General features: G+C 37.5%; 2 long non-coding RNA genes across 2 annotated transcripts in view; one reads left to right on the top strand and one right to left on the bottom strand.

Annotated features, from left to right (window-relative positions):
* The window catches only part of LOC140693145 (uncharacterized), a 733,405-nt gene that overhangs the window by 617,915 nt on the left and 98,388 nt on the right, over nt 1–17,102 (bottom strand). The window lies entirely within an intron of this gene.
* LOC140693161 (uncharacterized) overlaps nt 1–17,102 on the top strand; it is a 62,334-nt gene that overhangs the window by 3,386 nt on the left and 41,846 nt on the right. The window contains exon 3 of the long non-coding RNA XR_012068870.1: nt 4,489–4,623. This is a non-coding gene — a long non-coding RNA (uncharacterized lncRNA). The remainder of the gene's footprint in view (nt 1–4,488; nt 4,624–17,102) is intronic.

The raw sequence follows: 17,102 nt of genomic DNA, 5'->3' as shown, positions 1-17,102 counted from the left end.
TCATTAAACAGGAGTAAATGTTAGATTTCACTTAAATTATAAAATAAGAGAGGAATTCTCACTGCTTTGCTGTATCTGCTGTTCGACACCGGTTCACTACACCACGTGACTATAATGTCGCGCTCAGCATGTGTCTTCTCAGAGCACCAGCGCCGGCTGCTCCCCGGGAGTTTATGCTGTTTGGGCAAGGCTGCTGGGGGGAGGGAGGCCAAGGACAACCGAGCAAACAAAAATCATCGGGTGAATAAGAAACAATGTCAGATTGAAAAGAAGGAAATAACACAGTGTTGTGATGGGAGACTTGGGGGGAAATGAATCAATAAAGCTATCTCTGAGTAGGTTACATGTGAGCTGAAATGGAGATAAGGAGGCTGAACTTTGAGGATCTGTGAAAAGTCACCCCAGGAATTGAGGCAGCTTGTCCATTGGCCCCGAGGCACAAATGTGCTCAGCAGGTTTTAAGTGATGCTGGAGCCAGCGCTGGTGAGAGGGATGAGACGCGGGATTTAGAAGGGCATCAGGAGCATGGAAAGGAGTGTAGACTCTAAGTGCAGTGAGAAGCAGTCATGACAGTTTAAGCACTAAGGTAATTTTCTCTCACTCACATTTTGCAAAGATAATGTGGAGAATGAATGGCAGGGACCCAGGAAGCAGGGAGGCCGGGTCGGAGGCTCTTGGAGTGGGCCAGATGAGAGATGGTGGGAGCCAGGGAGGAATGCGTTTGGGGAGTGGAGCTGACAGGATGCAGTTATGGGCTGGCTGTGGATGGTGAGGAGAAGAGGAGGGTCATGGTAGCCTCAGGTCGGCCTGGAGCCTGGTGCGTGTTCTTTCTCATCTCAGTGCCCCATGCAGGTGCCCACCTACTTAAGAGGCAAACCTCTTAACCTTCAAAGTGAGGGTTTTAAAACACAGAGGTCTTTTTGTTTGTTTCACATTTTATGGAAAAATTCAAACATGTACAGAAGTAGAGAGAAGACCACAGCCAGCCTGCCTGTATCAGTCACCCAGCTCCAGAATTATATACTCAGAATCACTGCTGTTGCCTCTTTCATCTCCACCTGCTCCCCTCCCCCACTACGGGATCATTTTGAAGACAATCCTACATAGCTTAACCTCTCATTAGTGAAATGACAAGGTCTCTTTCAAATACAATTGGAATATTCCTTTTTTTTTTTTAGGGTTACAAAATAATTCCCTGATTGTCACAAAAATACACTTTTAAGTAGTTTTGGGGTTGAAATCAGGATCCAGACTTGGTTCAGACATTGCATCTAGCATATCTCTCAAGTGGGTTCTAATCTATAATTTTCCAGTTTCTCATTTTCCTTGAAATTCCTGAGGGATTTCTCTATTTCCTGTTTGGCTGAATTCATTCTCCCCTTTGGTGTTAGACTTGTTTCTCCATCCTATGTATTTGCTTTAGCTAAGTGATTTGATCCTCCCCTAAAAGCTTGATCTGACTGAGGTTCAACTTTGTGCAGGAATACTTGTTATGTGAAGTTTTGTACTCCTGTCATAAGGTACATAATGTCCAGTTGGCTCTCTTTTTTTGATGACTGCAGCCAATAATGATTGTCACCCAGAATCATTATTTCATAAGGGATTTTATTTCATGTGGTCATACTCTAATTTCCTACGTCAATTATCAGCAGGGTCACAGTCATGAAGAGGCACTTTCTCATTAACCCGGGTTATCGTGTAGAACATAGTTTTAAAAGAGGATGTTTGTACATATGTAAATATTCAAAGCTGATACATTTTTCTTTTATTTGTAATTTTTTTTTCTAATGGAGGTAGTCAAGATTGAATCTAGGACCTTATGCATGCTGGGCACACACTGTGCCACTGACTGTACCCCATCCCCCTTGAGATTCATATTTATATGATATTTTCCTTATGTTATTTTTGTTTTATGTTATACAGTTTTTGATGGCAGGGCTATGGCTCTTTAATCATTCCTTGTGGGTTTTGGGGTTTGTGTGTGTGTTTGTGTTTGTAAAGAATACATTTTCCCCACTATTTTAAGTATGTTTTGCTAAGGAAAATATGTTGATCTGTTCCCTGCTCCTGGTCCATGTGTTCCCTTTGTTGCTTCCCACTAGTGGCCCCTTGAGCTCTGTGACAAGAGTAGCATGTCGTTAATCCAGGTTGAAGGAGATCTGAAGAGATTTATTCAAGGAGATGAAATTTGTAGACAATGTATTGGAAAGTATTGAGAAAGTTATTCATTCGGAGAAGGTCTGGGGTTGAATTTTTAAGTGCACAGAAATCTAAGCTATGAACCACCAGGACAATTATTAACTCCAGGAAAAACAAAGTAGGGAAGGAAAATGTAAGTCTAGCAGACAACTTGCTACAGCTGTGAACAGTCTGTACAGAGTCCTAATAATGTAAAGCAAGGATACTGAGTTGATCAAAATTATAATGTGATTATATCAAAAGGTTGGAAGAATGAAGGTTTGGGTGTGTATATGAGATGGGGTTTGAAACAGAGCTTAATCCTCATTTTCCATAATAGATAAATAGGTGACACATAAAGCTGAAAAAGTCAGTAGGCTGCGTTACAAGGATATTAGTCAGAGATAGGGAGTAATTATTCCAGGAGTCAGCAGTAGGAGCTGAACGTGGTTGCTTCTGGCCAGGAAATGGGGCGTTTGTTGGGAACTGCTCCTTTTTACAATCGGTGTTCGAGAACTGTTTGACTTTTTAATGAATGTATGGTATAACTTTGATAAAAAGAAATCAAAGATGAATTTTGAAAAATTGATGTTAAGAATTGGGGTGTTTTTGACAGAGAGAGATAACAATCAGACAAAACTGCATTTGAAGGGATCCTCATTATTCCTAGCCTTTCAGCAAGGACTAGGAGGCAGACATCTGTTTAAGGTTCAAAAATTCTGTCTGACCTTCTTACCGACATGTAACCTTTGTAAATAATGAACTCCCCGTCACTGTAAATATCCAGGCAGGGGCTACCTGACCAGCTCTCTAACTAGCAGGGTGTGTTTACCACTGGCCAGTTGGAGCAGGAAACTTCTAACATTCTTTCAGTTTTGAATGTGGCATTTTTTGGATGAACAGTTGATAAGAATGTATTACAAAAAGCTTAACAAGAAAGAGTCCAAGACATCTGAAATCCATTGCCAGGGTTTTCTCTGCCAGACACCATCCTGAGCCTGCCATCTGTGAGCCAGGCCACAAAGCCCAGTCACATGAGAATGAACACACTTTGTAACTCCTATCTGATTTGGCATCGGGCTCAGCCCTGATCCCCATGGAATGGTCCACGCCCAGGTCTCTGACGATGGAGCTGGTCTCACAGCAGCCTTGTGAGCTCTGGTCCAGCCCAAGGGGGTTCCTGCGTGAAGTTTCCCAGGACTGCAGGCTGTTCTCAGAGCTGAGTCCCCACTAAGCTAAGCCCACCGAGCTCATCTCAGCTCCAGACTGAGCTAGAAGCCTCAGAGTGAACTCAGAGCTGAGGAAATCCACAGGTTTTACCCAGCACTGCTGAGTCAGCAGTGAGCCAGTTGAGGGAAGTATCAGCAACAGCAAGACACAACTGAGCTAACACTCATTGTTTCGCCTCATCCCTAAACCCTCTGTGTCTGCCTGTCTGTGTCTGTCTCCCTTTCAGGACCAGCCTGGCACCGCTTAATGCCCTGCCTGCTTTCTTCTAATCTTGCCCCCTGGCCTGTTCCATCTACTCCAGATTAACTGAGAAACATTGAAGAGTTTTTAAAACCTAGGGACAACAGACGTGCTAGATACAAAGAATACAGGGCATTGCCTTTCTCAGTCACTTCCCTCCTGCCCTCTCCCATTCCCACAATGAGTGTTATAAATATTTTGTCAGAGAGACATTGCACTTCCAGTTTTTATCATTATCAGCCATTTCCTTATTATGTGTGATTTACGATGCATTTGCTCCTGGGAAGTTCCCGAGATAAGGCAGGAGCAGATGACTGAGCCAGTTTTTGCTGTCCATTTGTGTCAAGCCTGTTAAGAATGATCTTTGGGGGGATTTGTTGAATGTGCCAGACTGTCCAGTGGGTGGTGATGATCCCCTACATCTGCTCCGGAGTCGACCACGTCCCCTCCTTTGCTCTGTTCTCATTTATCTCTCTACAGCAGGTGAACCAGTCATCTGTACTTCTATGATACGTAACATACTCCTTATTTCACGGTACAATATGGGGGCTGCTATGAAAACGCATATGTTTTAAGTGTGAATTGAGGCAGAGGTTTAAACTTAAAGCCCCCTTTATTTAGAATCAGAAATTAATATGATGGAGGGAGGGTGTAGCTCAGTGGTAGAGTGCATGTCTAGCATGCATGAGGTCCTGGGTTCAATCCCCAATGACTCCATTTAAAAAACAAATAAATAAACCTAATTATGACCCCAAAAAACAAAGAAAAAAGAAATTAACATAAGGATGAAGCTACAGAGTGATTGTGTGTCTTCTGAAAGTACCTTCTGTCTTTCTGCAGGAAATTCTATGGAGAGACGGTTGGAATCTACTTTGCTTGGCTGGGCTATTACACTCAGATGCTCCTCCTGGCAGCAGTCGTTGGGGTGACTTGCTTTCTGTATGGATATTTTAATCAAAATTACTGTAACTGGAGGTAACTTCTCTTTATTCCTTGTTACCATGCTTAACTTAGAATGACATTCTCCAGGAACATCCATGTTGCTGCAAATGGCCCTATATTGTCAGTATTTATGGCCGAGTAGTATTCCATTGTATTAATATACCTCTGCCTTAATCAGTCATCCATTTATGCACATTTAGGCTGTCTCCATATCTTGGCTATTGTAAATAGTGCTGCTATGAATATTGGGGTGCAGGTGTCATCCTGAAGTAGGATTCCTTCAGGATATGTGCCCAGGAGCTGGATTCCTGGGTCACATGGCAAGTCTTTTCCTAGTCTTTTCAGGAAACTCAATATTGTTTTCCACAGTGGCTGAACCATATTGCATTCCCACCAGAAGTGTAGGAGGTTCCCCTTTCTCCACAGCCTCCCCAGCATCTGTCATTTGTGGATTTTTGAATGACGGCCATTCTGACTGGTTTGAGATCATACCTCATTGTAGTTTTGATTTGCATTTCTCTGATAATTAGTGATATTGAGCATTTTTTCTTGTGCCCATTGATCATTTGTATGTCTTCCTTGGAGAATTGCTTTTTTAGGTCTTCTGCCCATTTTTGGATTGGGTTATTTGGTTGTTTCTTATTAAGTCATTTGAGCTGCTTATATATTCTGGAGATCAAGCCTTTGTCAGTTTCATTTGCAAAAATGTTCTCCCATTCTTTAGGTTGTCTTTTTGTTTTACTTATGGTGTCCTTTGCTGTGCAGAAGCTTGTAAGTTCATTAGGTCCCGTTTGATTATTCTTGCTTTTACTTCTATTGCTTGTGTAGACTGCCCTAGGGGAACATTTCTGAGATGTATGTCAGATATTTTGCCTGTATTTTCTTCTAGGAGTTTTATTGTATCTTGTCTTATGTTTATCTTGCTGAAGAGACTGTCTTTATTCCATTGTATATTCTTGCCTCCTTTGTCTAAGATTAGTTGACCAAAAGTTTGTGGGTTCATTTCTGGGCTCTCTATTCTGTTCCATTGGTCTATATGTCTGTTTTTGTACCAATACCATGCTGTCTTGATGACTGTACCTCTGTAGTATTGTCTGAAGTCTGGGAGAGAGTTATTCCTCCAGCCTCTTTCTTTTTTCTTCAGTAATGCCCTGGAAATTCTATGCCTTTGATGGTTCCATATAAATTTTATTGTGATTTGTTCCAGTTCTATGAAATATGTCAGGGGCAATTTGATAGATATTGCATTAAATCTGTAGATTGCCTTGGGCAGTGTGACCATTTTAACAATATTGATTCTTACAATCCAAGAGCATGGGATACCTTTCTATTTCTTAAAATCTTCTTTAATTTCCTTCACCAATGGTTTATAGTTTTCTGTGTATAATTCTCTCACCTTCTTGGTTAGATTTATTCCTAGATATTTTATTACTTTGGGTGCTATTTTAAAGGGGATTGTTTCATTACTTTCTTTTTCTGTTGATTCATCATTATTGTACAGAAATGCAACTGATTTTTGAACATTATTCTTGTAACCTGCAACTTTGCTAAATTCTTCGATCAGCTTTAGTAGTTTTTGTGTGGACCTTTTAGGGTTTTCTATATTAAGTATCGTGTCATCTGCATATAATGACACTTTTACCCCTTCTTTTCCAATTTAGACCCCTTTTACTTCTCTTATTTGCCTGATTGTTGTGGACAGGACTTCCAAGACTATGTTGAATAGGAGTGGTGATAGTGGGCATCCTTGTCTTGTCCCAGATTTTAGTGGGAAGGTTTTGAGTTTTTCACCATTGAGTGCTATGCTGGCTGTAGGTTTGTCATATATAGCTTTTATGATGTTGAGATATGTTCCCTCAATACCCACTTGGGTGATAATTTTTATAATAAATGGGTGTTGAATTTTATCAAAAGCTTTTCTGCATCTATTGAGATGATCATGTGGTTTTTGTCCTTTCTCTTGTTGATGTGAAGTATTACATTGATTGATTTGCATGTGTTGAACCACCGTTCTGTCCCTGAGATGAACCCCATTTGAGCATGATGTATAATATTTTCTCTGTGCTGTTGGATTCTATTTGCTAGTATTTTGGTTAGGACTTTTTGCATCTGTGTTCATCAGTGATATTGGTCTGTAATTCCCTTTTTTGGTGGTGTCTTGACCTGGTTTGGATATCAGGGTGATTGTGGCTTCATAGAATGAGTTTGGGAATATTCCCGCTTTTCAATCTTCTGGAAGAGTTTGAGAAGGACTTGTATGAGTTCTTCTTTGTATGTGTGGTAGAATTCCCTGGTGAAGCTGTCCAATCCTGGACTTTTATTCCTAGGGAGGTTTTTTTTTTTATTGTTAATTCGATTTCAATCCTAGTGATTGGTTTGTTCAAGTGGTCAGTTTCTTCTTGATTCAGTCTTGGTGGACTGTATGTTTGCAGAAACTTGTCCATCTCCTCTAGGTTATCCATTTTTTTTCCATGTAGTTTTTCATGATATCCTCATATGATATTCTGTATTTCTATGTTATTTGTTGTAATTTCTCCATTTTCCTTTCTTATTTTGCAAATTTGTGCTCTCTTTTTTCTTCTTTGTGATTTTGCCAGAGGTTTGTCAATCTAGCTTTTGGTTTGATTGATTATTTTCTTAATTTTTTTTTTTAGTCTCTATTTTATTTATTTCCTCCCTGATCTTTTTTATTTCCTTCCTTCTGCTGACTTTTGGGTGTTTTTGTTCTTCTGTTTCTAGTTCTTTTATTTGGTGGGTTAGATTGTTTATTTGATATTGTTCTTCTTTTTTGAGGAAAGCCTGTATCGCCCTAAACTTTCCTCTTAGCACTGCTTTTGCTGCGTCCCATAAGCTTTGTTTGGTTGTGTTTTCATTTCCCTTTGTCTCAAGGTATTCTTTAATTTCAACTTTGATTTCATCATTGACCCATTGGTTTTTTAATAGCATGTTGCTTAATCTCTATGCTTTCCTTTTTTTCTCCTTTGTTTCTCTGTAGTTGATTTCCAGTTTTAATTGCATTGTGGTCAGTAAAGATGCTTGAGATAATTTCTATCTTCTTAAAATTGTTGAGGCTTCTTTTGTGACCAAGTACATGATCAATCCTAGAAAATGTTTGATGCGCACTTAAAAAGAATTTGTATCCTATTTTGGGGGTTTGTAATGCTCTGAAAATATCCACTAGATCTAATTTTTCTATTATATCATGTAATTTCTCTGTTATCTTATTTGTTTTCTCTCTGGAAGATCAGTCTAGTGATGTTATTGTGGTGTTAAAATTTCTGACAATGATTGTATTCCCATCAATTTCCACCTTTATCTCTGTTAGTAGTTGTTTCATGTACTTAGGTTCTCATGTTGGGTGCATATATATTAATGATTGTAATATCCTCATCTTTTATTGCTCCTTTAATCATTATAAAATGTCTTTATTTATCTTTCTTTATGGCCCTTGTTTTAAAGTCTATTTTGTCTCAAATCAGTACTGCTACACCTGCTTTTTTGGCATTTCCATTTGTATGGAATATCCTTTTTCATCCATTCACTCTCAATCTATATGTGTCCTTCTCCCTAAAGTGTGCCTCTTGTATGCAGTGTATTGAGGGTTCTTGCTTTATTATCCAATATGCCATTCTGTCTTTTGACTGGAGCATTTAGTCCATTAACATTTACAGTAATTAATGATAGATGAGTGTTTATTGCTATTTTGAACTTATTTTTGCAGTTGATTTGGTATTTCTTCTTTGTTCCTTTCTTCTTCCTTTTGTGGTATGGTAATTTTCCTTTGATTATCTTGGATTGTATTTAGTTTTTGTGACTCACTTGTAAGTTTTTGGCTTGTAGTTACACTTTTTTGTAAGTCTGTTAACCAATTACTCTAACTGTGTGTACTAAACAGATAGAAATGTAATCTCAAACCCATCCTGCTGAGAACAAAAAATTAAAAAAAAAGAAGAAAGAAAATAATACTCTATATTTTCTTGCTTCCCTCTCCCACTCAATGATTTAGATGTCTTCTTTTACAATTTAATGTTTATTCTATTTGTAATTCATGGTAGTTATCAGCTTTCCAGTTATGAGTTCTCATTTCTGTAGCATTGTGCTTCTTTTCTATTTAGAATAGACTTTTCAATATTTCTTTTAGCATGGGTTTAGTGTTGCTAAAGTCTTTTAGTTTTTGCTTCTCTGTGAAATTCTTTATCTCTCCTTCTAATCTAAAGGATAGCCTTGCTGGAGAAAGTATCCTAGGCTGCATCTTTTTTTTTCATTCAGGACTTTGAATATATCTTGCCACTCCCTTCTGGCCTGTAGTGTTTCTGTAGAGAAATCAGCTGAGAGCCTTCTCTTGTAAATCACTCTTTGTTTTTCTTTTGCTGCCTTTAGGATCATTTCTTTATCCTTCAGTCTGGCCATCTTGATTATGATATGTCTTGGTGTGGGTCTTTTTGGGCTCTTCCGGTTTGGGAACCTCTGAGCCTCCTGTACTTGGGTGTCTGATTCCTCCTTTATGTTTGGGAAGTTTTCAGTCATGATTTCTTTAAATACCATTTCCATCCCCTTTGTTCTTTCTTCCCCTTCTGGAACCCCTATTATACATAGATTGACATGATTTATATTATCCCATAGGTTCCTTGTATTGTTTTCATTGTTTTTCTCTCAGCTGTTCTGATTGGGTGCTTTCTGTTGTCCTGTCTTCTAGGTCACTTATTCGTTCCTCTGCATTATCTAGCCTGATTATTTACAGCCTTTAGGTCAGATCTCATTTCAGCCAATGAATTTACCAATTTTACTTGGCTCTTCTTTATAGCTTCTATTTTGTTTTTGACATATTTTATGTCTCTAAACACTATCTCTTTTAGTTCCTTCAGTAATTTGATCACTTCTTTTTTGAAATCTTGATCTAGTAGACCATCAATGTCTATTTCATTGATCGTTCTTTCAGGGGATTTCTCTTGCTCTTTTAATTGGTAGTACTGCCTCTGCTTCTTCATACTGCTCATATCTCTCTGGCACTATGGCTTAAGGAGTATCTGTTATGTATTGTGGTCCTTAAAGTAGTTTATTTGTTTATCTATCTAAAGCCTATGTGGGAATAAAACTTAAAAATGAGAGAGAGAGAGAGAATTTTAAAAGAATGGAGGAAAAGGAGGTTTGAAAACAGTGTACAATCAATAATAGAAGAGCAAGTTGAAGCAGATTAGGAATCGAGTTTAGATGTCTTTTAAAAACCTTAATAAAAAGAAGAAAAAATCAAAACACAATGTTTGAAACCTGTGAATAATCAATAACAGATCAAAACCAAGAGAATTAAAAATGAAATGAGAACTGTAAACATATAGAACTGTTTAAAAAGTAAAGATTGAAAAGGTAATAGAAAACAAAACAGATATAAAAGATTTAAAAAACAAAGATGTGTTCTCCTAGAGACTGTGCGCTCTTAATGGTTTTATTGAGAGGTCTTTGTGTCTTCGCCCTGTTTCACGAACTCAGCTTGCTCTGTTGGCCCCCTCGTCTGTTCTGCTCACAGTGTCCACCAGCAAGAACATCATGCCCCTCCAACACTGGGTCAGGCGTTGCTCTCCTTTGTGGTGGGCGGGTGGGTCCCTCCCCCTCCAGATGCCGCAGTCAGTGCTGTACCAATTGCTCCATAGGTGGGCTCAGCTTCAAGAATAACAGCTTTATGGAGATATAATTCACATACCATAAAATACAGCCTTTTAAATTGTGCATTAGGGTTTTAAGTACATTTCAGGGTTCTGTAGCCATCACCCCCTAAAGGAACCAGTACCCTTTAGTAAGTCACACCCTAACCTTCCTTTCCCTTAGCCCCCAGCAGCCACCACTCTACTTTCTGTCTCTACGGATTTGCCTGTTCTGGGCATTTCATATAAGTAGAACCATACAGTATGCTGCCTTTTTGATTGTCGTCTTTCATTTAGTGTGATGTTGTCAAGGCTCATCCATGGTGTAGCTTATATCAGTCCCCAAATTCCTTTTTGCTTTCAAATAATATGCCATTGTTATAAGTACACCACATTGCTTATCCATCCATCAGTTAATGATGAATAATTCTGCTGTAAATGCTCGTGGACAAGTTTTTGTGTGAACCCATATTTTCAGTTCTCTTGGGGATATATCAAAAATGGAATTGCTGGGATGTATTCTGCTTTTAACATTTTGAGGAATTGCTGAAGTTGTTTTTAAAGTGACTGCACCATTTTATATTTCCAGTAGTAATGTATGAGGAGTCCAGTTTCTCCACATCTTCATCAAAACTTTTTATTACCAGGTTTATAGATACATATTTATATATCATATATCATATATCTTTGTCATCCTAGTTGGTATGATGTGGCATGTCATTGTGCTTTTGATTTCTGTTTCCCTAATGCCTACTGATGTTGAACATTTTTTATGTGCTTATTTTCCATTCGTATGTCTTCTTTGGAGAAACATGTATTCAAATTCTTTGCCCATTTTAATTGTATTTGTCTTTGTATTGTCATGTTTTAAGTCGTCTTTGTCTATTCTGGATAAAAGTCCCTTATCAGGGAAAATATTGGAAATATTTTAACCTATTCTGTGGACTGTCTTCTTACTTTCTTGATAAAGTCCTTTGAAGCACAGAAGTTTTTAATTTTACTGAAGTCCAGTTTACTTGATTTTTTTCTTTTGTTTTTTGTGCCTTTAGTGTCGTAACTTAGAAGTATTTGTAATCCATAGTCCTGAAGATTTTCTCATTGTTCATTTTCTAAAAGTTTTATAGTTTCAGGTCTGTGATTTATCGTGAGTTAATTTTCATAAATGGTGTTAAGATAAAAGTTCAGTTTTCTTTCTTTCCAGGTGTATGTTCAGGTGTCCCAGCATCATTTTTGTAAAGATTATTTTTTCCCCATTGGAGTGTAATGGCACCTTTGTCAAAAATTAACTGGCTGCGTGTAAGTGTTTGTTTATGGACTCTCAATTCTTTTCTCTCAATATATTTGTCTGTCCTTTATGCAAGTACCACACTGTATGGATTACAGTTTTGTTAGTGAGTTTTGAATTTGGAAACTTCAAAACTTTGTTCTTTTGAAGACTGTTTTGACTATTCTGGGTATCTTGCATTTCCATATTAGTTTTAGGATCAGCTTGTTCATTTCTGCCAAAAAGCCAGAGTTGCATTGAATCTATAGGTCATTTTGAGGACAATGGCCATACTAACAATAATAAGGCTTCTGATCCATGAACACAGAAGAGCTTTCCATTTATTTTAGGTCATTTTTAATTTCTATCAGCAGTATTTTAGTTTTCAATATCCAAGTTTCAGACATTTTTCTCAGTATTTCACATATTGTTCTTAATATTCCTAAGTATTTTATTCTTTTTGATGCTATTGTAAATGAAAATGATTCCTTCTTTTTATTTTTAGATTATTCACTGCTGTTGTATAGACATATAATTACTTTTTTATATATTGATTTGTGTCTTACAATTTTGGTCTGACTGGGTTATTAATTCTAATAGGTTTTTTTTTCTTTTCTATCTCTTTATTTTCTTTGTGGATTCCTTGTGATTTCAATATATAATATCATGTCCTCTGGAATGGAAATAGTTTTATTTCTTTCTTTCTAAACTAAAGGCTTTATTTTGTTTGTCTGGTTGCTTTGACTAGAACCTCTAGTACAATGTGGATTTTGGGAGGAGTTAATTCAGTCTTTCACCATTATGTATGATCTTTGCTCCAGGTTTTTCATAGATGTTCTCTGTCAAATTGAGGAAGTTCTCTTCTATTCCTAGTTTTTATCCATTATTCTATTAATATGGCATTTTACATGAATTGACTTATGTATGTTGAACTGCCTTTGCATACCTGGATACATCCCACTTAATTGTGGTCTATTTTATATGTTACTGGATTGGATTTGCTTGTCTTCTGTTGGGGATTTTTGCATTTATATTCATAAGAGATTGTCTTTAGTTTTCTTGTGATGCCTTTGTCTGGTTATGGTAACAGTGTGATACTAGTCTCATTGAATGAATTGAAAACTGTGCCCAACTCTTTATTTTCAGACGAATTTGTGAAGGATTTTTTTGTTTGTTTTTATTTTTGTTTTTTCTTTAAGTAGTTGATGGAATTCACCAGCAATGCCATACTGGCCTAGCATTTCCATGTGGGAATGTTTTGGATTACTATTTCAGACACTACTTATTGTAGGATTATTTGAGTTTTTTATTTCTCCTTGAATGAGCTTCAGTCATTTATGTCCTTCTAGGAATTTATTCACTTCATCTAGATTATTTCATTTATTGGCTATATAATTATTCATGGTATTCCCTTATATTCCTTGTTATTTTTGTAAGGGCAGTAGTGACATCCTTTCTTTCATTTCTCATTTTAGTAATTTGAATCTTCTCTCTTTTTTCTTCAGTACTAGGTTAAAATTTGTCAATTTTGTTGATCTTTTCAAAGAACCAACTTTCTTTTTGTTGATTATTCTCTGTTGTTCATCTATTCTCTATTCCATTTATTTCTACCTTTAGTATTTTGATTAGAATGTTTAATTCATTTACATTAATGTAATTTCTTACCAGGTTGAAGTTACATCTGCTATCTGCTTTCTATATGTCTTTTACTTTTCCCATTTCCCCTATTACTACACTTTTTTATACAAAGTAGGCATTTTCAAGTGTGCCATTTTAATTTGTTGTTTATTTTATCTTTTTCTCCTCCTCCTCCTCCATTGCCCTGGAGATTATAATTAACATCTTGTTTTAAAGCAATCGAGTTCACTTGAATGCCAACTTAATTTCAATTGTATACAAAAACTTTGCTTTGGTATCCGTCTTTTCCCTCCCCCTCCTCATGCTGTCACTGTCATACAAATTACACCTTCATGCATATATAAGTGCATCTACACAGTTTCATAAGTATTGTTTCATGCAGTTGTCTTTTACATCAAATAGAAGAAAACACTTACATGTAATACTCTATACTGTTTTATATTTTTACTCATGTAGTTACCTCTACTAGTGTTCTTTATTTTTCAGGTGAGTGTCCATTCATTTACAGCTGCTGGACTATCCTTAGCATTTCTTGTAGGGCAGGCCTGATAGAAATGGATTCTTTCAGATTTTGTTTTTGTAGGTGTGTCTTAAATTCTCCTTTAATTTTTTTGAAGAATCATTTTGCTGGCTATAAAATACTTGGTGACAGTCTTTTCCTTTTATCACTTGGACGATACCATCCCAATGCCTTCTGGTCTCCATGGTTTTTGATGAGAAATCAACTGTCTTACTGAGGAGCCTTTGTATATGTTGAGCCACTTTTCTCTTTCTGCTGTCAGGATTCTTTGTTCTTGTCTTTTGATACACTGAGTCTGATGTGCCTATTTTAGATGTCTCTACGTTTATACCACGTGGAGTTTGTTGAGCTGCTGGGATGTACAAATTAATGTTTTCATCAAATTTGGGAAGTTTTCAGACATTATTTCTTTATATATTCTTCTACCCCTTTTTTTCTCTCCTTCCTTCAGGCACTCCCATTATGTGTGTATTGGTATTGTTGATGGTGTCCCACCTATCTCTGACACAGTGTTCATTTTTTTCATTCATTTTTCTTTCTGTTCCACAGACTGTATAATCTCATTAGTTTTAAGTTAACTGACATTTTCTTCAAGTTCATATCTACAGAGAAACTTCTTATTGAAGTTTTCATTTTAGTCATTATATTTGTATCTCTAGAATTTCTAGTGGCTTTTTAATATAAATTTTACCTATTGATATTCTCTGTACAAAGAGATGTTCACATAATTTAATTCTTCAGGCATGGTTTCGGTTAGCTCTTTGAACATATGTGTAATTGCTTGTTTATGTCTTTGTTTAGTAAGTCCAGTGTCTGGGCTTCTTCAGGGAGTTTCTATTGACTACTTTTTCACCCTGTTATGGCCAAACTTTTCTGTTTCTTTGTACACCTTGTAATTTTCTGTTGAAAACTGGATATTTAAAATATTACAATGTAGCAGATCTGAAAGCCAGATTTTCCGCATCTTCAGGGTTGATCGTTGCTTCCATTGTCATTGCTGCTGTAGCTATTTATTTAGTTACTTTCCTGAACAAATTCTGTAAATTTTCTATTCTGTATCATGCATGGCCATGAGATCAGTGTGTGTGCAGAAAGCCTAGTTGTCATCACTCTAATAATGATCAGACAGTGATATTCTTCAATGCCTGGAGCCAATCGTTTGATCTGTTGCCAGGTGGCTGTGTGTCCACGTGCTGAGGGATGCCCTCAGCACCGGCAGACTGTCTGCAGCTCTTCCGTAGCCTTTAGTTCTTGCTTATACAGAACCTCAAGTTCTGCCAGAGTTGAAGGCTTAAGGTTTTCTCAGATCTTTCCTTGCCATGTGCCACACATGTGTGCGGCCTTCTAAATTCTCAGAATTTTTTGGAGCTTTTTAACCCTACCTCCACCCCCAGAACGTCTCATTACACAATTTTGCCTTCTAAGTTTCCTAGTCAGCATCTAGTTAGCCTCTACCGGTACCACTGCCTCAGGCAGTTGTAATGTTAAATACTCACTGCTGATTGTTTCCCACACACACTCGGGACAGGCTGTTAGCACAGCATGAGTTTGAAATAGGTCAAATAGTGACAGCTCTCTGGGGACGGATTTTTTGGGTAACTTCAAATCAATTCTGCCCCTACCTTGATTGTGAGTCTGTTGCTTTTAAAGGCTACCATTTAAGGAGAGGATACGGGGATGGGGGTAGATCAAGTTACAATGCCACAAAACTCAGTATCTTTATGGAGATTTAGCTGTTTTTTTTTTCTCAAATAAACATGCCCCTCATTGCTGAAAGCCTTGGTTTAATTTCCAGAGTTCTGCAGAGGTTAATTTTGACAAATTTTTCCATTATCTTTGCTTCATAGAGGAGTAAGTTTCCAAGATTTTCACTCAGATATTCTAGAAGTGTATCCCATTTGCATTTGTTTTCAAATGAGTTACTTGCAAGACTAACTAATTCTACAGCTCCAGCCCCATTCACATAAGAGTCCATCAGCATGGCTTCTCCTACAGGGAGCTGTGTGCAATCTGTTGTCTGTTTGTTGTTTTTCTTATTAAAGTGTAGGGGTTTTTAAAAATAAGCTCATGAATAGCCCTTTGTCATTTTTACACGTTACAAAACTTCCACTAGTCTGTGGCTAATTTTTTCCCTCACTTTTCGTTGCTTTAATGAAGTTCTCACTTTTAACGATTTTCAGTATAGCAGTATGTGCATGCTGATCACACGGGTGAGGCATTTAACTACTGTCTAAACCTCAGTCTTTGCTCTGGCTCACTGTCTAGAACATCTGAACACATCTACTGAACCCCGTATACCAAAGGATGCTGACAGCCCTAATTAAAAAAATGGTTTTTAAATAAAGCAAAATATATTAACTTTCACACTGGAAAAGACAAATCTCAAATTTCCTAGCTGATCTTGCTTTCTGTGATCATTAGCTACATCATGATTATAGAGCCGACAGGCATATTGAGCTACTGATTTAATTTCATCGGATTTTAGAATGCAGAACACATTTCAGGCCCACTTATAGCACCATATGTGTATCTTTAAGGATATGTACATATGATGATGTCTTTATTTTAAGTATCTTATTTTATTTTAAGGACCTACTGCTGTTAACCTCATTAAGGAAATCTTGAAACTGCAGAACTGAAATTTTTCATACCACCATCATCCCGTAGCATCTCTTTTGCACTTAGATGTTGTGTGGCAGAGTATTTTTCTGCTCCCTAGAAATGATCAATGTTGAAGGGGAAAAAACCCTCCTCTAATAAATATAGTCCAAATCACACACTTATCTGAACAATGGCCACCAGTTTAGTCCTCATCAATCCATCTACTCATACTGACACAGATTCCTCAACAAAGACAATCCACCACTGAAGTCAGGGTCCTCAGCACACTTTCTATCCCCTCCCCATTCTTTGTTGATTCAGAGCTACTTTTGTCCAACGCGTCCTGCCAGTCTCTTCGCTGCCTGACTGCAGTTTTTAATTTTTACTTTTGAGTTCCAGGCTGCGCCTAGTGATTTCCAGAGAAACGCCAGACACCTGGCTCATCAGGAGGGGCGGGGAGGATTTCAGGATGCTGTTATCCTAACTCACTTGCAGATCAGTGAGTGGCTGTTGTGAGCATTCCTTCTAGATCTCTGCCATGACGGCTTCATCCACCCCAGCAAAATAACGTAGCTCCTCCAACAACCTCTGCCTCCATTCATCTGAGTTTCTGCCTTCAGTGACACTCAGATGCTGCTGATGGGCATTATATATGTATATATATGTTTTAATTGAAGTATTGTCAGTTACAATGTGTCAATTTCTGATGCACAGCCCAATGATCCAGTCATTCATATACACGTATATATGTATGTATTCCTTTTCATACTCTTTTTCGTTAAAGTTTATTACAAGATATTAAATATGGTTCCCTGTGCTATACAGAAGAAATTTAGTTTTCTTTAGCTAT

Source organism: Vicugna pacos, unplaced genomic scaffold (genome assembly GCF_048564905.1).
Source record: "Vicugna pacos unplaced genomic scaffold, VicPac4 scaffold_19, whole genome shotgun sequence".
NCBI lineage: Eukaryota > Metazoa > Chordata > Mammalia > Artiodactyla > Camelidae > Vicugna > Vicugna pacos.
The sequence above is the reverse complement of the archived record's forward strand: the minus strand, read 5'-3'. Positions and strand labels throughout refer to the sequence as shown.